Source organism: Triturus cristatus, chromosome 6 (assembly GCF_964204655.1).
Source record: "Triturus cristatus chromosome 6, aTriCri1.1, whole genome shotgun sequence".
Taxonomy (NCBI): Eukaryota; Metazoa; Chordata; class Amphibia; order Caudata; family Salamandridae; genus Triturus; species Triturus cristatus.
Window position 1 is genome coordinate 333,399,324 of NC_140589.1, and position 27,078 is coordinate 333,426,401.

A 27,078-nucleotide genomic window follows, 5' to 3' on the forward strand; every position below is an offset into this window, starting at 1 on the left:
TACGTGTAGAATTAGCCTCCATTAGATCGGGAAATTCCAGAAAACAGATTGTTGGGTGGATCCTGTAACCTGCAGGGACTTTGGCACTCTATAAAGAAATAGGAATTTGCACAACTGATCTGTAAGTGCGGTGACTGAAAGCAGGGCCGGCTTTAGGGCAGTGCTAACCTGGGGGGCGGTTGGGGCGGGGGGTGGTGGCGCTGACCTCAGGAGGGGCACTGTGTTTATCAATAGCTTAAGATTTAAAAGCACCTGCTTCAGAGTTACTTGTGCATCCAGCTTTCAGGCAGCAATAAAAATGTCAAGATAACTCTTGTGAATAATGTTCCCACTAAAGAGAGAGATCGGTGTTTTGTCTAGTGCCGTTTTGACTCACAATTATGCAAAAACAGATCTGTATTTTATGTGGATACCTGAGTGGATTAGTAAAGTCAGCCTTTACCAGCGCTTTATAACAAAGAAAAGGTATGTGTGAGAGGGGCTATGGAGATATGAGGGTCACTTTTGTGGGGTGGTAGTGAGGGAATCCGATGAGGGGGTGGGGGGCACTAAAAAAGATTGTCGCACGGGGCGCCACCAGCACTAAAGCCGGCCTTGACTGAAAGTGTAAACAATATGGTAGAAAGTCACTCACCACATTGCAGAAAGTCATATAAGACGACTGGTTTACTACAGTTAGTCTGAAATACTTTTGCTGTTGAAGGTTTACATTAATATATGATGGCTTCAAGAAAAGTACCACCTATTGTATAGTATAGGTAGAGTAAAGAAATATTGCCTGTTTTCTCATTCAGTAAATATATAGCAACATCGTATGCTACATGTACAGGGACGGATGTCATATTACAGTATTTCTTTACAGAAGCAGTCTAGTCAGGAACTTCGGGGCAGTGACAGAAAAGTAATAAACTACCCGGAGCGTTTAGAAATCGCCTCTTCAAACCCAAATGACTTATTTAGTGCATTCAGTATCTTAATTAGGTAGGCATTGGAAACAAATACTGTGAATTGATTCCAATAGAGTATAAGTCAGTTCTATTTTCTGTATTAAGGTTTTCTTTTCTAAACCCACCCATCATTAATTGCTTTATTACGACCTCCTGTGCATTCATTTTTTTCAAATATCGCTTCTCCCAAACAGTTTCCCAATAGTGGCCTAGAAGCAGTTTAATGAAAACATACTGTAAAAGTGCATAATGTGTGCATTTTACAAATAAAGCTATTTTGTTGTAGTTTTGTTTCAAGTATTTTGATTTAGTGACATGCTTAAAGCAAAAACAATCAGTATTCAAATGTGCATAGTTGACTAAGTTACAGTTTGTATGCTATGGCTAAAATAAACACTTCTGCAGTGGGCTTTACTTACCAATATGAAATGACTCCTTGCCAATTAAGTATTTTACACAAGTATTTGGATAAGCCAAAACAATTAGGAAACATGTTGTGTGTGTTGCATTCGGAGAACACCAACATCAACAGAGATATCTTTTGAGTTCAGCTCAATATAAAACTACAAGGCAGTAGTGCATGTCCCACATCGTCCTGTGCCAATTCTCATTTTAAAGCTATTCATTCCAAATCTAATAGTGCAAAAGAGAGAAAAATATGAATCTGCCATCTCCAACTCAGAGGGGATTTCTTACTCCGCCATTTAGCCAATCGGTGTAACCTGGAGAATGTATCACCTCTACCAAGAGTATATTCTAGATCCTAAGATCTAAAGGGGTTACCTGCCTCTAATTCCCACTCCCAACATTTTTTCATATTTGTAAAATCCTGTACCTGTCAGTAGGAACCCAAGACTCATAGACATTATTTGAGTAATTATAGTTACTAAAGATAGCAGTAAATGCATGAATGTTTGTAACCACATTATGCACAGTTTTCAAGGCTTTACATGGCCTGGGTCCTGAATATTTGAAACAACGGTTTCAATGGTACACTCCCAAAAGAATTCTGCGCTCACTAGGAGCCAAACTAGTGAGCGTACCACCCACTAAGAAAGCTACGTGGGGGGGGGAATAAGTTTCATCACGTGTGCAGCCAAGGCCTTCCCTGGAATCTGAGGAACTCCACTGACATCCTCGTATTCAGAAAGGAACTGAAAATTTGGCTTTTTAACGTGTCGAATTTCCCACTGATAATCTCCCCAGAAATCTTGAACTCAGAAGAGTTGGCTATCAGCGCCAGGACACCGTTGCGCTTTAAAAATGCAAATAACATAATATAGCATAACATTATCAAACCACCCATGGCATATTCAACCAAACCACTAATTGACGTTTCTAAAATATTTTGGATCCTCATATTAAAACAATACTATGAATCATGGTCCTCCTTTAGATCTCCTCGCCTGAGAAAAGAGCTTGAGATCTGTTTGTTACTCATCCTCTGCCAATGTCATTCTTAGCCAAAGTAGTTCCATCCTGAAGGCTTGCTTTGCCCTACAAACGGCAAAATAATAAATGTACTTAAATGGAAAATGAATTAGAAACAGAGCACGGTGCACCATGCAAAAGCTACAACCAGGATGTACTTTTGTTTTTGTTTTTAGCAATTATTATTGGCCTAAATCAAAATCACAAAATAGCTGAAGAATTGGCTGCAGCATATATAAAGAATCAGATAGTTATTTTCACTTCATTTCCAAGAAAAGTAAACTCTTTCGTTGCTTTGATGTCTGAAACTAGAAATTTTAGCTAATACAGGGTGAAGAAATGGCAAATAAGATGCATGATTTGCAAGGATTATCATACACTTATTGGACCCTGAAAATAAATTTCTGTTTCAAGCCCTATTTTTCCAAAGGAGTCTAAAGATATTTCAAATGAAATGTTTCAATGAAGTTTCTGCAAACAAAAGAATTACTCCAATCTATTAAACCTCCGGCTGCTAAGCCGAGTAGGGGCACAGCCACATTCTAACTGTTTGTTAAAAGCCGAGGAACAAACTCCTTCTGCTCTTTGGAAACAACTAGATGCAGATTATTTAGAGAAAATCTCTTTACTAACAGTTTGTCACAGAACTTGACAGCTTCTTTATGAAGAGAAATACATTCACAAACTGCCTTGTACATTTTGGCGGGTATACCATTCAATGCAGATGTTTTGTCCTTCAGACCACTTCCTGTTACTGCAGGAAGTACCTAAAGGGAATATGTGATATTCAGCATTATTTTATGTGACTGCATGTTTTCATTTGAAGTGCCTCTAATTCAGTGGCCTTCAAACATTTTTGTTCTGAGTACCCCTTTAGTAAAATGGGCCCGATTCACAGAACCAACTTAAGACAAAATCCTAAACTTACTACCATTTTGGTATTCACATACGGCACTTACTCATTGATGAGTAAATGCCTTCTGTGAATACCACAATGAGTAACTTACTCATTTTGAGTAACTTACCCATTTTGAGTAACTTACTCATTTTGGTTTTCACAGAAGGCACTTACTCATTGATGAGTAAATTCCTTCTGCGAATACCAAAATGAGTAATTTACTAATTGTGAGTAACGTACTAACTTTGAGTAACTTACTCATTTTGGTATACACAGAAGGCCCTTACTCACTGATGAGTAAGTGCCTTCGGTGAATACCAAAATGAGTAACTTACTCATTTTGAGTAACTTACTCCTTTTGAGTAACTTACTCATTTTGGTATTCACAGAAGGCACTTACTCATTGATGAGTAAGTGCCTTCAGAGAATACCAAAATGGTAGTAAGTTTAGGATCTTGTCTTAAATTAGTTCTGTGAATCAGGCCCAATGTTTTGAAGTGGGTCCCTCCTCTAAAGCTGCATGGGAAGGCTTGGGTAAGTGGAAGGGTCGGGGCTTATGAGGTCATTTTCAGGGATGCTTTTTTGTAGCTCATAATCAACAATACATGGAAAAGAGCAAATACATCAAACGAAGTCAGAAATTGACCCAAAAACTTTACTCCCATTCATTTGGGTGATATGAGCCCCTCACACTCCTCTTCCCCAGTGCAACTGCACCTGTTGCTCTAATGCGTCACTGAGGACTTATCGCCTCTGCTTCTGTGGCCCCTCTCCCACCAGGCTTGCCCATCACTTTAATTTCGAAACTACTTTGAACTAAGCTCCCACATGTTGCCTTGCAAGGGTGCTCTCAGCCCTAATGCTAGCAATGATAATGAGCCTCCATGCCTCTTTTGGAAAATAAGACAGTCACAACTGTGATGCAGTGGATCCCTCACACTCCTGGACTCCAGAGCCACTGTACCTGCTTCAATAATGGAACCTACCACCCTGTGAAGTAGGCTGTCTCCTCTCCCGCTTGTTAGAAAATGGGACTCTATGTTGCCCCATCCTCACTGTACCATTTCTCTGTGGCCTAAACTAAGGTGTTTCCAGTGCTTCAATTGTGCCCGCTCTTTGGCCATTGGTCCGAAGCCCATACCAATACTGGCACAGGATGGGTGTAATGGGCCCTAGTGCAAGCAAGGAAGGATAGAAAACCAATCATAATTGGGGTTTAGTTGGATCCTCTAACCCTTGGGTCCCAGTTCCTCTGCACGTGCAGCACCATTGATGTGTATTAGGTCAATCGCTCCTAGGCCTAAGGCTCAAACCTGGTGGTCTGCCCCTTTGTGTTTATAACAGGATAAACCCTAAATCTCAGCCCCCTGATGCTTGGAAAGTGTGCCCACACAGCAAGTGACCGTGCCCCAAATTCCAGCAAGGAATATGGCTCTACACACCCCTTTTTGCTGTTAACACAACCATAATTGGGGTGTAGTGCATCCTTATATTACTAGTTCAGCACCCCTTAAATTGCTGCACTAATGATCATGATGGTCACTTTTAAAAAATGAGCTGGAATATCCTGCCAAATTCCTCAGGACAGCTCTCAAATTAAGCAGTCTCTGTCCATTTGTAAATTAAAAAATTAGTCCACACAGCACCCTATTCATTGGGCCATCACTTACCTGAAAGGAATCTGAATGTGTGCAATTGGTTGCTCACCAAATGTAAAGGCTGGCTGGGAGCAAATATAGGGTTGGATTTTTGGAGTCACTTGAAGCTTCATGATGACAGTTTTATTATTTTTGAGAGATGATATAAAGGTGCCGAGTTTTGTAAAGTGTCTTTTATATGGACCTATAAAAATGTTTGCATCAGGTACTGTCTGGCTGCTTATTCCTAATGAGTATTTTTTGCAAGCGGCTGTTTTATCTTAAACATGAAATCATTTTGTGGCAGTCTATCATACTGTGTGTAATACAATTTTAAAATAATGACAAACATATCCATGATTATTTTTCTTACAGGTTGGGACCTCATAGCACTATAAATTCAAAAGTCACTTTTCTGCACTGTGCCAACCAGGATTCAAATCTGTGGGTCTTGGGTCTTATAAACAGATATTGGCAGTGACTGCATTAACCAATTGAGGTTTCATAACCTAAGAGTATACTTAAGAGTGTACTTCCCGCTAATTAGTTTAATTTTCATCTAGTTTTTATTTAAAATGTGTACACTATTTTATAGGACGTTGCCTGAAGGTGAGCAAAATCAACAAAATACTTTTTTTCTTTGACCCTGCAATTACTGTGCTCAGAATCACAGCTGCATACTTTTTGTACTTTTTGTTGAAAGCAACAATCTCTGAATTGTTAATTGCGAACTTGCGGTGCTTCTGCATGAGAGTGAAATTGATGGTCTATCAGCACACCTCACTCACTTCATGTAAATGTAGGCAGCCTGGAAACGGGAAAACGCACTTCCTGGCCATCTTCAATTATAAGTGTTTTTACGGAGACATTTGCCCCCCTGGGAATGCAGACATGGACCCTCAAGGCTTTGGTGTCATAGTCGTGCTCTGCAGGAATGTTAAATTTTTTAAATTAATATAACTATACATAGGTAAGAACAGATTCACAATACTTTACTCCACATCTATCTAGCATGATGCTATTCATCTTACCTGCATACAGCTATCTAGATGTTAAACTTCATATCCTTCTGTTAATAGGTTTCCAGGTTGATATTTGTGGGCTTCATATTCTGAGATACAACTGATGTACTTTACTATTTGACTGATATAAAATACTGCCCAGACGTATGTAGTTCGTCTACCGTTTGACCAGCGGTATCCTTAAGTACGTCAAAATCTCTGATTCCATGCCCTTCGTGAGCTTGTAAGACAATCACTCAAGCAATTGTATTGCCAGTGACTTCTTCCTAATCTTGTGGGATATGAAGACTGTAAATCTCTCTTAGCTGGTGCTCTATTGGCCATCATTTCTCCGAATGTCTCCCCAGCATAGGTGCCTATATCACTAACCTTATGAGCATGAAAATAAAGGAGCAGAGGCAATGGTGTACCCTGATAATGCAATATCCATTACTTCACTCTTTTGGTGGATTCTACAAGGGGCGTACCATCACAGGCTCCTTACTGAACATCCACCAAAAAATAGCACCCAGACACTTGAAATTACACGATGTACCACACTGTCATCCAAACAAGATATTGGGAACGCATGAGACAATCTGTCTTGCAGAATTCATGTCCTCCTATTCATAAATTATATAAACAGACAACGTCCCCCCAGCTGTGGTCAGATCACCAAGTAAATGACTTTGACCTACAGGTACTAGGTGAGAAATATCCACCAGAACTACATGGTGCGTTTGGCAGAGAAAATGGAAACAACTAAAGGAGGATCTTCCTGCTCTCTTCCAAGCCATCTTGTGGAGTAGCCAGTCTAAAGAAAGTGACAATACATGCCTTCCTTATAAATATTAAATGGTTTTCTGAGGGTCTCCTAGCTCCCAAAAAGAGCCCGTTAGAAAGACAATAGCAGAAGAAATATAATCCCTAGGGAGGTCTGCTACATGAAGGGTTTGCCCATCATTACATAGATTTAGTTAGATGGACAAAGAAGATCCATTTTACTAATAGGAACGCAAACATCATGGACTCTCAAAAGGAAATTTGGAAAATCATGACACAACTAAACAAACTCTTGGTTTCTCTGGGTCACGAATGAAAATAAAAAACACAAGTCTGGGATTGCTTGGCCTCCAAGGGTGCCTGGCAGCTCTGGGCCCAACACTACAGCTATCCCAACAAGCATTTGCAATGCAATAGGTCTCGCATTCACGCGAGTTTAAGCTATTGGCATTGTAAATGACACTGCCTTTTATTTAAGTTATAAAAAAGAAAACAAAAATAAAAGGCATTGTTATTTGTAATGTGAGTAGCTCAAACTTGCGTAAATGCGAGACCTATTGCATTGCAAATGTTTGTTCTGCAAATGTAGAGGGGAGTAGAATTACGTGTTGTGAAGTAGAGTGGAAATATGCAGAGTGAAATTATGATGTGTGGGGTGAAATTATGTGGCATGAAAGTATGTTGAGTGGCTTGGAACTGTGTGGCATGGAGCTGAATTGTGAGATGTGGAATTCTTTGGCGTGGTGTGGCATAGACTGCAATTGTATGGAAATGAATTATGTTACCTGGAGTTAAATTATGTGGCATGGTGTGGAATTAAGGGATGTGGTGTGGAATTAGTTGGCATGGCGTGGAGTAGGATTATATGGTGTGGTGTGGAATTGTGTGGAGTGGAATTGTGCGGCATGGAATTGTGTGGCATGGAATTGTGTTGAGAGGAATGGAAGTATGTGTCATGGAATGGAGTGGAAATATGTGGCATGGAATGAAATTATGTGGTGGACTTGAATTATGTGCCGCTAAGTGGAATTATGTTATTGAGTGGATTCATTAATAGTGGAGTGGAATTATGTGGCATGGAATTACGTTCCATGGAGTGTAATTATGTGGTATGGCATGGAATTAATTGGTGTGGATTTGTGTGGTGTGGCCTAGAATTGTGGGGTGTTGAGAGAAATTGTGAGACATGGAATTGTGTGGCGTGGTATGCAATTGTGTGACATGGAGTGCAATTCTGCGGAGAGGAAGTATGGGGGTGGAGTGGAATTATGTGATGTGGTGTGGAATTATGGGGTGTGGTATGGAATTATGTGGCATGCAATTGTGTGCCATGGAATAGAATTATGTGGTGTGGATTTATGAGAAGTGGAGAGCACTTTATGTGGCATGGAATTATGTGGAGTGGAATTATTTTGCATTCACTGAGATAGACATGTTACTGTGTGGCGTGAACTACAATTATGTGACGTGGTGTGCAATTGTGTGGAGAGGAATTCAGTGCCGTGAAGTGGAATTATGTGACATGGTGTGAAATCAAGTGGTGTGGCATAGAATTAGGTGGCAAGGAGTGGAATTATGCTCCGTGGAGTAGAATTATGAGATGTGACATGGAATGGTCTGGCCTGGAATTGTCTGGTGTGGAATTGTGTGGTGTGAAATTATGTTGGTTTGGGGAGATTAAATTTAGGTGGTACAGTGTGGTACAATGTGGAATTATGTGGTATGGAGTGGAATTATGTCTCATGGAGTGGAATTATGTAGCATGATGTGGAGTCGTGATGTTGCATGGAGTGAAATTATGTGGGATGGAGTTGAATTGTGTGGCATGGAATTGTGGGGTGTTGACTAGTGGAATTATGTGGTGTGGAGTAGAATTAGGTGGCGTGAAATTATGTGGAGAAGAATTGTGTTGCATGGAATTGTTTGGCATGGTATTGTGCGGCATTGAGAGGATTGGAATTATGCGACATGGAGTGGAATTATGTGGCTTGGATTGGAAATATGAGGGTGGAGTGCATTTAGGTGGCATGGAGTTGAATTGTGTGGTTCAGAATTGTGTTGCATGGAGTGTAATTGTGTTGACTGGAGTGGAATTGTGCAACGTGGAATTGTGTGGCGTGAAATGCAATTGTGTAATGTGGAGTGCATTTGGGTGACATGGAGTGTCACTGAGTGGAGTGGAAATCATATAGCATGGAGTGGAATTATGTGACATGGTAATGAATTGTGTGGTGTTGAGTGGAATTACGTGCCGTGGAATTATGTGGCATGGAGCCGAATTATGTTGATTTGAATTGTATGGCATGGCATTACATGCCATGGATTGGCTTTAAGTGGCGCAGAATTTTTTGGCATGGAATTGTGTGGTGTGAAATTGTATGGCGTGCAATTGTGTGCCATGGAGTGAAATTTTGAGACATGGAATTGTGAGGAGTGCCACTGTGTGACATGGAGTGCAATAGTGTGGAGTGAGATTAAGTGATGTGGAGTGGAATTAAGTGATGTGGAGTGGAATTATGTGACGTGGTGTGGAATTATGTGGTGTGGAGTGAAAGTGTGTGGCATATAGTAGAATTATGTGGCATGGATTTATGTGATGTGCAATTGTGTCGCATGGCAAGGAATTGAGTTGAGTGGAAATATGTTGATCTGAATTATGTGGCACGAAAGGGAAGAGGCATTATGTGACACAGAGTGGAATTATGTTGTAGGGAGTGAAATTATGTGGCATAGTATGTGGCATGATGTGGAATTATATGTTGTGCACTGAAGTGGAATTATGTGGTATGGAGTAGAATTATGTGCCATGGAATTGTGTGAGTGGAAATTTGTGGCATGAGTGGAATTATGAGATGTGGAATTGTGTTGCATGGAACTGCGAGGCCTTGAGTGGTGTGGAATTATGTGGCATGGGGTGAAATGATGTGGTATGGAGTGGATTGAAAATAGGTGGAGTGGAATTATGTGACTTGGAGGGGTAATATACGGCATGAAATTATGTGGTGTGGAGTTGAATTACGTTGCGTGGAACTTGGTTGCGTGGGATTCTGTGGTGTGGAGTCGAATTGTGAGACATGGAATTGTGCAGCATGGAGAGCAATTGTGTGGCATGAAGGGCAGATGTGTAACTTGGAGTGCAATTGTGTGATGTGGAATGCCATTGTGTGGAGTGGAGTCATGTAGGGAGGAGTGGAATTATGTTACACTTTGTTGAATTATGTGGTGTTCTGTCAAATTATGTGGCATGATGTGGAGTGGCATTATGTGATGTGGAGTAGAATTATGTGACATAGAATTGTGTAGCATGGCGTGGAATTGTGTTGCATTGAGTGGTGTAAAATTATGTGGCATATAATAAAGCATAATTATGTATAGAGGTCATTTAAGTGCCTGCTGCTTGTTTCCTCTGACAGGTGGTCACTTGAGAGCAATGTATCGGAGTTTGGAGCTGATCAATAACGTGTCCACAGGACCCGATGGCTCAGAGGGGAAACAGCAATTAAGGAGGATGTCTCTGTCTCCCTTCACGCCCAGGGAGGAGGGAGATGCGAGCAGAGCATCAAAGGGCTGGGTGAGAAGGGAGGGGGGAATGCAAGGGTCAAAGCAGCGAAAGTGAAAGTAATCGAGCAGAGCATCAAAGGACTGGGTGAGAAGGGAGGGGGGAATGCAATTAGCAGAGGAGCAGCTGTGCACGTGCATGTGATCTCGTGCACTCAAGGTTTAGGCCAGCCAAAAGTGTGGGTAGCACTTTGAAAATCCCACATATAAAATGTCTCTTCGAGCCTTTGGCTCACGAGACCTAAAAAGGAGTTTGACACAATTTCTTGCCCTGTCAATTCAACGGGACTCATGTGGGTTGGGTTCTCCTTGTATTCCATGGTAAGTCCCCCCACACAGATGGGGTACTTTTTTTATCAGATGTGTGGAAATGTTGAAATGTTGGATGTTTGCTATTAATTACACATTTCTGAGTTCCAGTCACATAGATGAGGGGAAAATATGTTTTTAACCATAGTTGTATCCACACAAGCCATATTATCATGGATCTGCTAGATCTCTAGTTTTCAAAACAGTTTTGGGTTGGTATGTGTCTTGGCAGTGTTCCTAAGTGCATGCTAACCCCGTGCCCACATAATGCAGACATTTCACCTGGGTGTTTAATTCCATGTTTATTGCCGCAAAAGCCACTAGGCATTGACACCATTCTAACTCTACCCTGACCAGTACAATAGGCCCACACATACATCCAGGGCACATTTTTATTGGGAGCAAGTGTAGGAATGGTCGATGATAGGACTACTGCCTTTTACTGGAAATTCTGAAGTTTAACTTACATACATGAGGAAACTATTTCTCATACAGACATGCTGGGTAAGAAAAAGCGGTGGGGTCCAAGCAAGCCACCCTACTCTTTATTCCCCTGGCTCCTAAGATTTTGACAATGTCTGGGGTAGATAGGGTTCCCCGGTGTCAACTGACCATGGACACAATTAGTGAAGAAATCTCATGTCGCAAACGTTCACTTCTTTTAGCATCTCTAAACTCTTTGCCATGGTTGCAATATTTGGTCTTTCATTTCTATGTAATAGATTCACTCAACCATGCAGGTTGTTGTTTATCAAGAAATGTGTAGGAATGTAGGACAGTTGCTATGATATTTGACAATTATTTTGAGGCTTACTGTAGGACAGAAACAACAAAAACACTTTTTACAAAAGTACTCGCACAAACATCTGGCAATGAGGGTAATCATAATGTCAGAGTGGAACGAATAACACCAAACCATAAACTCAAAATCTTAAGCCCGATTTAAGGATCAAGAATGTATTTAGTTTTCAGAAATGGATAGCAGCACTCATCTCTCATCCTTGTGTTTAACGCTTGTTTCCCTTACACATTGAGAGTAGGTAGAATACACCAAAATCAGAAATACTGCCCACCAACCACACAAGTTAAAAACATTGCTGAAAACATTTTTTGAAAATTTTCTTTTTAATAATAATTGCAGTTAGTAAAAAAAACATGACTAGACAATTCATTAAAATACTAGTATCATTAGTATACATGATAGATAATACATGCCAATCAAATTCAAATAAATAATAACCCATACAATCATAGCCTTGCTATCAGTAAGACCTATTGTTGTTGATTTACCAGTGCACTCTTTTAAAGATATAGATAAGAAAAAAAAGAAGAAATAAAAAGAAACTCTACCATGATTGCTCTCGCAGGGTAAACCTACTTCCCACCCCTCCTACTCTTTACGCATATAATTTTTTTTTCACCTCAATTCAAGACATCTTAAGTAGCCATTGGAAAAGAGTTCGTGGCTCAGCTACTTTCCATTTTTACAGGATCAGAAACTTAGTGACAAGCGATGCAAAAAAATATAGTGTCGCTGATGAATAGCTAAGTTGAGTGTATCGATAATTCCTAAAAGGACAGTATTAGATTCAGGGACTAAGTTTATTTGAAGCTTGTTGCTCAGCCAGTGAACGATTTACTTCCAAAATTCAGTTAAAACTGGACATGAAAAGCAAATATGGAACCAGTCCCCATTGGAGCAATTACATCTAAAGCACGTTCCTGCGACAGAAGAATATATTTTATGGAGGCAAGATGGGGTATAATAAAGTTGCCACTTACAAAAAAAGCCATGCTTTTTAAAATAGCCCCCCTCATGGCTTTATGCACCCAGATATTATATGCTCTCCATGTCTACCCCACAGCCTGTAGAGCCCTGAATCTTTTGTAGTGCTTGTGATACTACGTTTACATGCAATTGTTCCTACAAAATCTGGGACCAGTTCCCTACCCCTGTGGTCTCCTTCACATAATAAGTATGACTAATCACATTTGCCAGAGCATCTGTGGGGAATTTAAAGTTTCTTATAAAATTGCAGAATTGAAAGAAAGAAAAAAGTAATGAAGAGGGGAGTCCCAGATTAGTCAATTTTATTGGATTCCAAGATTTCATTGCCCCTTCTATAAGAAAATCCCTAAAACAATATAGCCCCTCCTTTTCCCAAGTTGTTATACCTTTCTGACTTATATGTAGGCCTATCCTACTACTGTGTGCAATCAAAATTTCAGGATGGAAGGAGATAAATTGGTACTCCTCCTTCAATTGGAGGAACCTATCAGAAATAGCCTGAGCCGTCTTATATCTCCTACGCTTGGAAAGCTTAGGAATTTTAAGAACTGGAACAAGCTGGGTGCCGGATTCTAGAAGCATTTGTTTCAAATAGAAGTTGCCTCCCAAATTGCGTCTAGTAACTGATCTTGTACAGCAATCAAAAAACACTGCCTGATAATATTTTTTTAAGTGGGGGAGTGCAAGACCGCCTTCTTGAATAGATACCTGTAAAGTCTCATAAGTTTTGTGTGAGGTTTCTTGCCAGACCAGACAAAGTGACACAGCATTTGGTCTATCTTGTAAAAAACACTAAGAGGCGACTTTGATTAATATAAGAGAAGATGAAAAGAAAAAGAGGTAAAATCATCATTTTTATAACAGCAATTCTCCCTATTAAAGAGAGTGGTAAGGTCTGTCACTGTTTTTAAAAGATTTCTGGCCTTAGAAAAGGTTGGTTCGTATATCCCTAAATATTTGATTGAGCTGGTCCTACCACATTTCAGGTGGAGAAAACATTGATGTAAACAATGTTTTCCTCTCAGTTTGTTTCAGAACGATGGGTAGAAGGTGATTTTAGCACAGCAACCCTTTAGCTGAGGATATTTTATAAAAACAATATACACACTTTGTTGCAAAGAACTTTCTACCCATTTTTTGGCAGAAAAAACCCCCCAAATGCTCCCATATTTTGACTTCTTTTCTCAAGCCACTCTCAGGTAAATCACAAGCCCTGGGTATACTTATAGCCTCTAAAATATGAGGAAAAAGGACCCAATTCAGCCCAAATATAATTTGAGAGATACGTTAAGAAGGCATGTGTACAAACTGTTCCAAATATCTTGTGCTCAGCCCTGGGGATAGGGAGGACACGCAGCACATAAGTGGTTAAGGTAGCAACTCGACATTAAAGAAAGGTGTGACGCCCCAGGGCTTAACGGAGTACGGTCGTTTTTTTTTTCCATAGATGTCAAATAGAGCACTGTTGGAGCTGGCAGATTAATGTGGACCAGTCTGCAGTGACGTTGTGGGTACTCAGAGAGAAGTTGATGGGAGAGTGACGGGGAAGTGGTTGGTGAATGTCAGGGTAACAGAAGGCAGATGTAGAAAGGGAAACTGAAATATGAATTGCAGTCTGAGCACCAAAGAGGAAGAGAATGAATATGTACTAATGATCCTATGGATCTTTCTGCTATCTAGATGGTAATGTGGTAAGTTGAATACATTGAGATAGTGGATGATGTCTGGTGATCATCTATTGTTCATGAAAAATGTCATATTATTAGAAACCTAGCTATTGAAATAGAGTAGGTGAGTGCCCACCTAGCTTTATAGCAATCAGCAGCATGCATAGTTGTGGTCCATATTGGTATGATAGACTGTAACTGTAGTGGTCTCACCAATCCTTTCAGCCATAACACCATAAGAAATATAAGCAGGAAGGAGAACATTTCAGGAGGCCTCAGGCAGGCAGGGGCTACCTGCACCAACCATGGGGGTGGAGGACTTTTACCACTGCTGTCCAGGGTCCAGCCCTACAAGGGTTCTGCAAACTGGGCAAAGTACACCTCTTTAGGCAGCCCACTTATGGGGCACATGGGACACCAGCAGATGTTTATCCAAGCTTCAGTCGAGCCTTCCACTCGTGCACACCACTCGAGGGGTCTGGCAACTTTGATAGGGAAATTTGATTAAGGTTGTACTGCAATTCCGTTGATGCTCCTGCTTAGCAAATCTCTATCTTACAGACCCTACAGCATTGTCAATTCCAGCAGTCCCAACTTCTTGCAGGGTTGGCACTTCCTTCCCTCGCTTACAGGAGGAATGTCTTGGCACCCAGGACAGTCAGTTATTCCTCCTTCAGATCAGACTCCAGGCAATGTTCCCTCACCTATATAGAGTGGGCTGTCGGGAGACATCAACTCTTGGCTGTGTAGTAGTCCCCAAGTAGAGTACCCCCTCCTCGGTAGAAGAGACCACAACACCGAACAATGGATCTTGAGCTTCCCTCTTTACACCAATTTTCCAGACGCACAATGTGTATTTTAAATCTGCTTCCTTGAAGCCGGTTTGGGCTAGCTCCCTTTTCATGTGTCCAGGCCACCACACAAGCCTGCCTTTGTCTTCAAGGATGTTCTGCCCAGCACAACAGTCTCTAAGTGGAATACCCCCCACAGAAGTACAAAGGGGTAAGAGCAGTAAGAGAAACAGTCTGCCCCTTCAAAGTACTCATTTCCCTAACAACAGATGCTGTACACCTCAATCTGTACTCCCTGCCATCTACCTAATAAAAGCTTAAGTCAGAGCTATTTAAAGACTCTTGTATCACAAAGGGCCCTGGCACTTTTGAGGAAAAGCCTGCCTCTTTCCTCATCATAGTTTCTAGTGCTCCCCACTCCCATTTAGCAGACGCCAGAAATAAACATATGCTGTCTGGGGAAAGGAACCCTTATTTCCATTTAGTATTCTGCAGACTTCCAAAATGGAAACCGCAAACCTGTTTCACTCGTGCATGGCATAATACTAACTCTAGTACTTATGCACATGCACACTTATGATGCATGGGATGTTGTGTTCTGGATTATGGGCTCATTGTGAGCAGCAGGACATTTTAGATGAATGGGTTGGTAGGTGCATATTCATGTCTCACAAGTCAACAGGCCTGTCGCTATAGTTCATGATCATGGTATACTGTTACCATCTAATTTTACGCATGGAACCTGTGTCAGAGATGGTAGTCTGTCAGGAGGGTGTGCTTGTTGTGCCCCTCCAAGTACAGGATTAGGTCCAGAACCTATCATTGTCATCAGACTTGGCGTAGTCAATGTGCGCACATGGGATAAGTGTGTGGCATGACTAAATCAAAAAATAAATATTGCATGTATGCAGGTCAGTGGATACCAATGTCCATCATACACGGGACATTTCCATCGCTGAGAAAGTGGATTAATAGTTGGGGTGGTTGTGAGACCTCAGGAAATAATGTGACTATTCTGTATCAGGTCCAGTTCCTTGAAATCAAATGTTAACTCAGTCCTGGGTAGCTGTGGCACTGAGCAGTAAGTCTTAACTTTAAGGGAAAACAAGTGTAAAGCATTTATCAGTCAATAAGTGAGAAACACAACAATACAAATTCCACTCCGATTGATAAATATAGTTTACATTTTTATCTTTACATCAACACTAAAACAACACAAATCTGATGTAGTGATGTTTTGCAAGGTTTTCCTAAATCACTGCTTTTCAGTCTTACTGGTAGTGTATGACCCTCAAACGCAAGGGTCTGGGGAAAGTCAAAGTTTTAAACCGACCGCGGTGGAGCATGCCGTCTGATGCAGGCACCAGATTGGTCCTATTCAAGATGTTATCTTAGCCCGTTTAAACTTTTCCGGTTAAAGTCCAGTGCTGGGTTCGTGCTCAGCAGACAGGCAAAGACAGCGGTTCATTAATAGCCTTTGGTCTTAAAGGCGTTTGAGGCTACCAATGATATGGCGGCTTCCTATGATGTATCAAGTAGTAGTAGTCTATCAGTCTTGAACTCTGTAGATAAAATCTATCTTTAGCTTTAAACTCCCAATTTGTAGTTCTTTATTGACAAAGTTACACTGAAGCACTAACTAAGGGTCCATGATCTGGGGCACATTTTAAGGGCTGGCCCTTGATCTTATGAGCTACACCAGTAGAGTCTAGGACATGGCCAGTGGCAATTGGTCAGCTGGGCACTCTGTTTCCCTGTAGCTTAAAAGTAAGCTAGCCTTTGACACCCTTCTTCCCTGGGTCTGAGCTATGAACCCTCCCCTGAAGTGTGTCCAGCACAATTAGCCCACCCTGAAAAAACCAGCTCTGCAAGACGTTTTCCTCCTCAGGACGAGATGCCAGCCTGTCTACCCAAACAAAGGAGCAGGCAAGTTAAGATTTGACTTGCATTTACCTCTCAGAGGCCCTAGCCCCTTTGAAGCTGGGCCATCTGTGGCCAAAGCCCTCTGGCCACCTGTCAGGAAAGCCACACCTTCTCCCGCCAGAAAGCCTTTTGTTCCCCTGTCAGCCATTCACTCCTCCTGGAGGGAAAAAGGCTGTCTCAGGTGACAACTTCTGTAGTGAATCAGAAACGGCTACAAGAACTTTGGTGCAAGTAAGTGCTAACTTTCTTAAGCAGGGGTCTCCAATCTTTTCTGTAGTGAGAGCTACTCTTGATCAGTGAAAATCATTGTAAGCTACTGAAAGATAAACAACTTGCACATTGTTACCAGACAACCCTACACCCTGCTTAATTGACTTTAAGCTTAATGTCCAAATACTTTGCCTAAGGGACTATGACAGGGCTGCCATGTGTGTCAGTGAGAGTGCTATCTATTGTGATGCATGAACATGTGTGCATATGAATGAAATACATTTGTATGGGTGACTGAGAGCCTGTGATCATAAGTACTTGCAGCACAGGAAATACCTTTCGCCATATGTGGCACTGTTACATGTATAACACGCACATACACAATATTTTATTTTTATAAGGGAGAAATCTAAAGTGCTGAAAAAAGTTCAGCAAAAATGTTCATAATATGGAGAATTTTTCTGCACTTTAAAATTCTCTCATTTAAAAATGGTTGCATTTTTCAGTTATACTTACGGCAGAGTGTCTACTGGCCACTGGGAGTAAGGGGCCTGCTCTTTGTAAATGTGACATTTTGAAATAGGAGAAAATGTAAATGAAGAGTTAACTTAATAATTACGGTAAGTTTTGATTTTAATTTTCTTCCATTTAAAAGCATTCAGAAACAATTTTGTTCACAGTTCCAATATTGAGTTGACAAGACATTTTATATAAGAGTTAAGAACCTCAGTGCATCAGCTGTTCACCTTTGTGACCCAGCCCCAGCCTGGGTCATAAATCTGACTGAGCACTGCTCATTGTCAGGCCCTGCTATCTGCAGCCTGATGAGAACAATGTAAAACACAGTCTTCCCTTAGCTTTAAAAGGAAAATATGACCTTGTGCTTATTTAGAAATGAACTCAAGGCTGAGAGCTACTCTGAAGGTGTCTGGAGCTACTGGTAGCTCGCAATCGACTGGTTGGAAACACCTGTTTAAAAGTCACTTTTGTATCAAACGTTACCTTAAATCGGATTTTAGCATTCAGGGCCTGATTTAGACTTTAGGGGACGGGTTACTCCGTCAGAACTGTGACATACAGATATCCCGCTCGCTGAAATATAAATTTCATTATTTCCTATGGGATTTATATACCGGCGGACAGGATATCCATCACTGTTGTGACGGAGTTACCCATCCACCAAGATCTAAAGCAGGCCCTAAAGTCGGGTTTAATGTAACAATTCATTTGATAGCTTGGATTAGTTCATTTGGTGGTCCCAAATGGAAGTTAGCATTTGGAGGTTGGGGTAGTGATACCCCATGTTAACCAATCCGAGTATCGGCCTTGCTACAGTGAACAACATTTCAAATTCTCACTGTTCGGACATGTAAAACTTAAAATAAACATGTCCTTCTTTTTTAAATCTGGCACCCTGCCTTAAGGCTACTAAGGTCTTCCTTAGGGGTGATTTATCAATATTAAAAAGTAAGGCTTTTGACTTGTTAAAAGGGTTTATTTTGCCATGTCGGGTTGGCAATTTAAAAGCTGGCTAACTAGGCTGCAATTGGCAGACCTAGAGCCATGTTTTCACTTTGTCACAGCAGTGGTGGAACAATAAGTGCTGCAGTCCACTACTGACATTTACCTTACTTGCCCTGGGTGCAGTTTGTACCATATACCAGGAAGAGATAGGTAAGTTGAATATGCCAATCAGGTATTTGCCAATTGGACCTGCACTTTGAGGAATCAGAGCACATGCACTGGGGTCTGGTCAGCAGGGCCCATTTCACTTCATAGTAAAAAAACATTATCATTCGTTCAAAAAGATTTGGGAGGGGGTGATCATACAAAAGCAGTCCTTTCCTTAAACTGCCTCAACAGCTATCATATGAATTTTTAAGCACAATAAAACCATACATTAATGGAACAAGCGCCCTAGCAAATGGCGCACAATTCCTGAAAAAAAAAGTATTTCAGAAAGCAATTTTAATGTTGCTGGAACAAGCCTTTGCAAATCATAATCACAGACACTTGTCCTCAGGGATTCCAAGCTAAGAATATTACGTTAAATCACAGATTACGTAAAGCCACTTTAATGCTTTTCATTTTGTTCAATCTTGTGTTCATGGCATGGCTAATTTATTAGGAAATATTTTTGCTTTACGTATTCTACACAGTCATGCAACTACCTTAACCTGCTTTTCTCCCACATTACCAAATTAGCTATTTCATTTTCTTAAAACAGGCAAACCTTACTTTGTCCCTCTCTGACCACTTCTATCTCTAAAGCCTCAAACCTCTGGCAAACTCTTTCCATTTTCCTGCATCTTTCTTTAACTTATTCAAACTATCATCCTGTGACCCTACTACCATTTTTTCTGAGGTCCTTAAATGGCTCATATTTAAAACACATTGGAATAGATTTTCAGTTCTTCGTATAATGGATAAGGGCTTGAAAATGTATTGTTGGCGATCGCATTAGAAACTCCTCTGCATGACTCCTATGCTATGGCAAAAAGATTAGCTAACAGTGTCTAGAGTAGGATAATGTAAGGTCTGTAATCAAGGTACACCTTCCAGTACAAATTTCTCCATGTAGGCAATTGTGTCATACTTGTAATATGTATGTGTTAGAGTACGCACGCTTTTAAATAAATTTACGAGGTGCAATATTACTTGAACACTTGCTTGTGCCTGATTTCATGTGACATTAGGATTTGATGCAAAGCTAGATCACACGACTTTAGTATATGCAGCTTTGCACCAAAACCTATGGTTTTTGTGTTGTTCCACCCTAAACATGTACTTCCCATAAAATAACGCAGGGTTGTTGTAAAGCAGATCTGTTGCATGCAAGAGGTGATCTTTGCTGCTATTCATGCCCCTTTGCATTTCTTTCTGGGCTCCTCTCTACCCATTCACAAACAATTTACTTGACACTCTGCAGCCAGCTTTCCTTCTGAACCAAAACTGCTCTCAGCCATGACAAAATTAATTAACTTGGAGAACCAAAATTGTTTTATGTTATACTTATGCCTTTTGACCTATCTATCTTTAATTCAGTCACCTATTCCAGCTTAACACTCTGGTATCTCTTAGTAGTGCGGACACCATCTTTGAATGGTTCTCCTACCTCCCCAGTTACTGTTTATCCGATTGTGGTGATCCGGCCTGTCTCCGAGCAACCCTCTTTGAGTGGGCATTCCCCACTTTCATTCCTAGACCCTCTACTTTTCTCATCCTATACTTTCTTGCTAACGGTTATTATCTTCTCATCTTCTACTACCATCTCGCCACCAAGATACAAACCATCTTTTTTTGCAACTTAGCTCCACACTCAAATTTTCAACTTCTTTTAGGAAATCTCACCTCATTAAAAACTGACCTCATATTTCCAAGCTATATCTAAACGGTTTTCCTTTGCTCAAATAATTTCCATTCCAGCTGATGTCCTTACTCTCTGCCAGAAATCTAAAAATATTATTTGTCACAAAAATAGACCAACAATCCAGCCCAACCGCAACTACTAAAACCACATTTTAGAGGACCCACATTGACAGAGCGATGAACAAACAAAGCAAACTTTAAATTCCTAAATGAATTACCAAGTGCCACAAAAGACCTGTGACTTAGAGCCCACTCAGATGTTGTTTGACTCCCTCAATACGTTCTTTATAGAAGAAATAAAAGCCATCAGAGAAAATATTGTGCCTGTTCTCCCTCCATCACAAGTTCAAGAAGATTAGATTCAGCGATTGTATGAGGAGGTTAGCCCTTTGGATGGCGTCCAACTGCCTACAATCGAATAGTAGAAAGACTGAGATTCTGTTTTCGGCAAGCTCATGTTCACTGGTCTGAGGATTGGTGGCCCCCAGAACGGAGTTCGGCCCCTCTCCCTAAAAAGGCAGTAAGAAATGTTAGCATCTTAACTGATGAGAACCTTTCATTTAAAGAACAGTTCAGCTCTACCTATGGCACATGCTTTGGAATCATGTAACTGCTCTGGAAGGCTTTCCAATGGCTCCCCCTACAAACCAGAAAGTCACTCACTCAAGCTCTGATTGTTAGTCGTCTAGACTATAGTAACGCCCTTTTGGTAGCTGCAAATGAGACTCTTATCTAAACTGCAAGTAGTTCATAATAGGGCTGCTCGCCGGGTCTGTAAACTGCCACCCCCCCCCACTCCTTCTGAGCCCACTCTTAGATGTTTGCACTGGCAGCCTGTGAAAAAGCACCCCCTTTAAACTCATCTGCTTAGTTCACAAGTTTCTGTCTGGCAACGGGCCCCCTTTACTGCCAAAAGAAACTGCAGTTCTACTGCCCAAACTGTAACCTTAGGTCCAGTGGGCAATCCCTGCTATGCTCATACAGCATTCGTACAGCCAGATGTGGGGGAGATCTGTCTCTTATCTTTCTCCCAATTACTGGAACAAACTACCCCTACATATTAGCTCTAGCTCCAACCTGGCCCCCTTAAAAAACATCTGACTCTTTCTGGAGTTTTTTTCACCTGTTTATGTGCCACAGCACCAAGAGACCCTTTCAGAGGCAATTCATTTCTGCGCTACACAAATAACAATAACATAAAAACATAATATAACTACACCTTAGATTCATCTTCAAAAGTGTGTACAGGCAAATCGCACAATGACAGAATGAGACCTCAGAGAGTGTGAAGCTGAGCCGCGAACTCAACGAAGAAGACTGAAGCACAAGCTAACAACACACAAGCTCAGTGCATGTGAATTTGAGCCTAGAGCTGAACAAAGGAAACTGAAGTGCAAGCCAACAAGGACGTCAGTGTAATTAACATGACTCAAAAAGATAAAACAGATTAATCCAAAGCGCGCACAGCTATTAGTTATACTGCTCAACAAATAAAGAAGATATTTCTAAAAAGAAGACGTTTGTGACATTACAGTAACTTACTTATTTGTTTCAAAGTATAAATGTGAAAGACATTTTGGGTGAATTTGAATTCAAGTAGGAATAACAAATGATTATCTTACCCTCGACTGACCAGCTTTTGCACTGTTCAGCTTCTATTGGTGCGGTCCTTCCAGTGTTCTTCTTTAATAACTAAAACAAGGAAAAGAAAACCGGTTATCTTATCTCAAAGAATAACAATAGAAACAAGACTATTCTAAAATAAATATCCTACTGAAACTAGAAGTAAAGACTACACTTTTATTTCAGCTAGTGAGTGTGCTGCCTCTCAACTTTAATCTGTAGATTTGGAATCCTCAGCACATATATCCCACCATTATATTTGATACAAACAGGAAATCCACCCATTGATTGGGAAGAATTGATATGTTTGACAATTATTTAGAGGCTTTAGATGGTCAGGATGGTCAAAAGAACACGTACACTTACAAGGAAGCAAATAAGAGATTAGAGATCACTAACACAGTTTTGACCAGGAATACATTTTACACAGAACCAAAAAGAGTGGTAGAGATAGTAGGAGACTTTATTTCAGGATAGGTGACTTATCAGTTAAGTTCCAATTTAAGCTCAATGACTTACAAGTTGATATGTGATCAGGTAATCGCCCAATGCAAAAGTAAGAAAATGCAAGAGAGACTTTGTACAGCAAAAAATCCATCACTTAAAAATGCAACAGAGATAACTAAGTAGTAGAAGAATGTGATTATTGTAAGAAAGAAATGGGAGAAAGTAGAAGTGGTGGTGGGGTTTTTTGAGTAAATAGAGCGACTACAGAAGTCCTTAGCACGACCAAGGGATATAAAAAATGTAACAAGAGCATAGCTAGTATGGACGCCCACAAAATGTGCACTAGGTGTGGTAGCAGCTTTCACAATTCAGATTCAAATACTTGTTTTGCTTTAGGTAAAGAGTACTGAAAGTTTGGGGATAATGGCCATTTTGCACAAAAGGTTGAGAGATCATTTTAAATCCAAAACTGGCATACCACAAGAGAACTTTCAGAAAACGAGAGGGTTGACAAGATTCTCTGTATTGATGACAACTCAGATACCACAGCCAAACTAATTAGACTCAAAGCTGATTTCAAGATTATGGGGTAGGCAGTTCACCTTATGGTGGATTCAGGTTCACTTTATAACATTATACCAGGAAAAATGTATAGGTCAGAATGGACACGTCTACATTCTTTGCAAAGACAAACCCAGGTGGATATCAAGGGGAAAATATCCACATTATTGGCTATATGGTTACAAAGATAAAATTTCATAAGAGGCAGGTGGAGAGAAAAGCTCCTGTTGTTACCATGGAGAAATCAGATGGAAATTTGACATTCTGGATCGACCTTCATAGTGTCAATCAGAATATTGTGGTTGATAACTACCCCTTACTGAACATTAATGAATTGTTTGTATTACTCTAACAGGGAAAGATTTTTAGTCAATTTGATCTCAAAACTGCATGCTACCAGATTAGATTGCACAAAGACATGCATGCCAACATTTTAGAAGAGAAAAGTGGGAGATATTTAAAAAATAATCGGGAGGATTTACTTCTCCCATTGACTTCCATTCTATGAATTGGGTCTATTTTCATGTATAGGAATTCTAAGTGTGCTGCTGCAGGATCAGATATCAGAAATGCAGATATACGTAATATAACAAGAAATCGCTATGACAGGCATAGAGAGTGAGAAAAATGTTGTGCAATGCCCAGGTTCTTGGCAGTACATACTCTGAGTCACACAAGACCAGTCCGTGTTGGCAGAAGCCCACCGAGGTATCAGGCTTTTGCATACAGGTATCAGGAGGCAGGAGACTAGCTTCAAATGGGTAGTCTCCCACCGGAATTGGGAGGGTTGGCATGTATGCAAAGACTCAAAACCTCTTACGACCATTATTAGCAATAGAAGGCACTTTCCAGTTCACCAGGATGATGTTTAGACTATCCTCAGTGGTAAATGCTTTCCGGAGGATAATGGTGAAGGAGATCAAAGGTGAGAACAGTGTGAATAATTTCCAAGAAAACATCCTGGTATTTGGAGAAAAGATAGAGAGTGATAACATCGCTCATGAGCAAACTTTAGATAGGCTTGTGAAGGTGGGTGTATCCCTCAAAAAGGAAAAATACAAGTTTCTTGTCAAAGATATGTGCTGTGAAGTTAAACACACCAAAAAGTAGTTAGTTATTTTTCAAAAACATATTCAAATTAGTTGAATGTAAATCAGATTTTAAAATGGTGTGGCTCAGTGTGGGTTGAAATATTCAAAGAGTCTATCAGTTTCCACTTTCCTTGTTTAAACTGCAGCTGTAATGATGCTCAGTAACATACCTTTCCCCATGGCTGCTAGCGCTGACTTGTAACAATGATATAGCTGCTCAACTGTAATAAGTTATAACAGCTGAGGTTGGATGTCAAAATGCCTGCTGACAGACCTAGCAGCCAGTGTCATGGCAACAGAAAAGGAAAGGTATAAATGTGATGTTCCTGCACATTTGAAGTGTGCATCTGACTTTGAAACTCACCTGTACGTCACTACTTCAAACATTTTCATAACACAAACACAAAGCTGCACACTGATTTGATTTGTTTCAACAGTATGCAGGCCATACGTTTTCAACATATCTGCCTCCAGATTCCATAGTTAATCCACATATTGATATTTGGGGTTATATATAGTTCCCACTGTGAATGAGCATTGCTCCTCCACCACTGTGATGGTGAGTGCCCCACCCTCCTCCTCTATTATTAATTATCCCACGCAGCCTCAAAATGTATTAGCAATCAGTACACCTCCTTTTTATGTTTATCGATTGAGAAACCGCTGTACTGAGAACCACTCTGATCATAATCTGTGCCAATCTTTCTGAAGTAGATGTGTTTCCTGTAAAAGGCCAATATCACTACCTCAATGATTTAAAAGGACGAGTTAGCGGGGGCATTAAGCCCTCTCACCTTGAGGCTCGCTATCCTAATCTCATTCTGGGTAGTAGAGTAGAGTGTACTTCGCCAATAAAGCTCTTCTCACATTGTTCTGCCACCCGAGACCACCAATTCAAGAGAAGTCTGGATATACAATGTGAAAGTCTTTTTTGCAAATAGAATATTCCCTCTCCCACATATCAACACAACACAGTAAACCAACCAGCTTCAATAAAAGAAAAAAACAATCCCACCCACAATGTCTGTCTCTCCCCTATGAAACATTGGGATAAGTGGAGTACTCCTTATCCCCTCCCGTGAAACAAGACACAGATGCGCCCATAAAGAAATCAATGCCCCCGCCCCCAACCTATAGGTCACTCTCCGTACTACATGCAAAGTTTTGGGCCTCACAAGTGTCACCCTTTGTGTAAAACCTTTCCAGAGCCATTTGCTGTGTACCGCTTCATATCTGCTGTGAGCCCAAAGAGGAGCTTGTTGCTTGCTGCTGCTTTAGGTGGTTGCTTCTCTCCTGCGCTGTTATGTCCGCAGATGGTTTTCCTGTGGGCTTCCTTTGCTAAACTGTCCTATACCTAAACTGACGAGGTCCCTTGGGTGATACATTTTGATGCTCCTTTGCCAGAGTAAGCCATTCTCGGAATTCCTCCAGCTTCCGCAAGCGACTGTACCTTAGGGCGCACTCCCTCCCAGTGGAAGATCAATCAGAAAGGTTGCTCCCACCAGCATTAAACTCCTTTCTCTTGCAGCATGAATCTGACCTATGTAAAGTCTCTCCTTTTTTGCAACATGATTGCCAACAGGTCTTGATAAATGTGGAAGGTTTCTTCTTCAAAAGTGAGTGCACCCATGTAACACTTCCATGTCACGATGGTCTATTTTTTCTGAAAATAGAGCACACAAGTAAGTATATCTGGAGCCTTTCTTTCCCTGTGTGATTGTGTCCCCACTGTATGTGTACGATCCAAAATGATATCTTTTTCCTGTGGGCACAGAAGTATGTGTCTGAAGAGGATCTTAACATACGCTACTATATCAGTCCCTTCTACATTCCATGCTGTAGTAAGTTCCCTTTAGGGCCTACTTTGGTTTTCCCTTATTTTAGCCTAAGTGCACGTTGTAGGCCGCTTTGCTTGGCACAGCTACCCAACACGTTTATTTTTGTGCCATGATATTATTTTAGAAATACTCTGTACGTGTTGTTATTATTCCGTTCCTCTTCTTGGGATTCAGTAAGAACATTTCGAACAAGGTCGAACAACATAGTGCCCTCTTTTTCTGTGCTCAGTTAAACAACTGCTCCTAGCGTTTTAGACAAAACACAGAGGCTCAGCTGCTGTTTTCCAACACAGTACTTCTTATCATATAAACTAAGACCTGCCCTTTGGAAAACAGAGAGGAGGATTCTAGCAGAGGGTAAAGGTCTTGGAATGGGTGCACCAGCCTTGCGCAACCGGAGATGTGAACCACCTAACTACAAATGCCAGGTATCGGGTCCTGTGCTAATCTCAGAGATCACTGATGTATCCCTCTGCTCATGTACTGACTGTAGGCTTAGGCAGATATTTCATTTATCATGGTAGGGCTTTTCATTGGATACAGTTTGCTCTTAATGCTAAATACACTGCTCAATTGTATATGTTTTCTAATCACAGCACAGTTGCTTCATAATAGAGCACAATAGTTTCAATAAATATTATAAACTTTTCTCATCTTTCTTTTACTATGGACATGGATGAGTGAAAAACGAAAGGTGACAAGGTGTTTCTACGGTTCCCTTGGAGACTAGAGAGTTGTGTTCTAGGTTGCCAGTTAACATGTTACTCTGGAAAGGTTAGGAGGGCAGGTAAGGCATTGTGAGCTAGGTGAATTAGGGCCCATAGGTACTGATGTGGTATGGTGATTCAGTCCCTACATTCTGATAACGTACTTTGATCCCAGGCACAGTTCAGTTTCCAAATAGAATCCCTACAAAAATTCTGCACCCAGACTTCTGATATTTTGGCATCTTGAGCGATTCTCTAGATCTTCAAGGTGCAACTGTAAGTCTGATATCTGTTCCCTGAGGGCAAGGAGTTCTTGGCCCATCATTTTCAGTTCATCCTCTTTTGCATCTCAGGCTGTTTACAAATCATCGACTATACCCAACAGCCGACACATTTGTTTAATATCTTGAATATCCTTGGTGATCTCCCCTTTAAGCCCCGAAATGTGCTCTTGCACAATTCTTCCATAAAGGATCGCATCAGGGGCTGCTCCACATC

The 27,078-nt window shown here is 40.8% G+C and overlaps 1 protein-coding gene across 9 annotated transcripts in view; it reads right to left on the minus strand.

Annotated features, from left to right (window-relative positions):
• The window catches only part of HPCAL1 (hippocalcin like 1), a 1,393,761-nt gene that overhangs the window by 444,848 nt on the left and 921,835 nt on the right, over positions 1 to 27,078 (minus strand). For all 9 annotated transcript variants that reach the window (XM_085610705.1, XM_085610713.1, XM_085610706.1 and 6 more), the window contains one exon: positions 21,936 to 22,005. The gene's annotated coding sequence lies outside the window, so the exon portion shown is untranslated. The remainder of the gene's footprint in view (positions 1 to 21,935; positions 22,006 to 27,078) is intronic.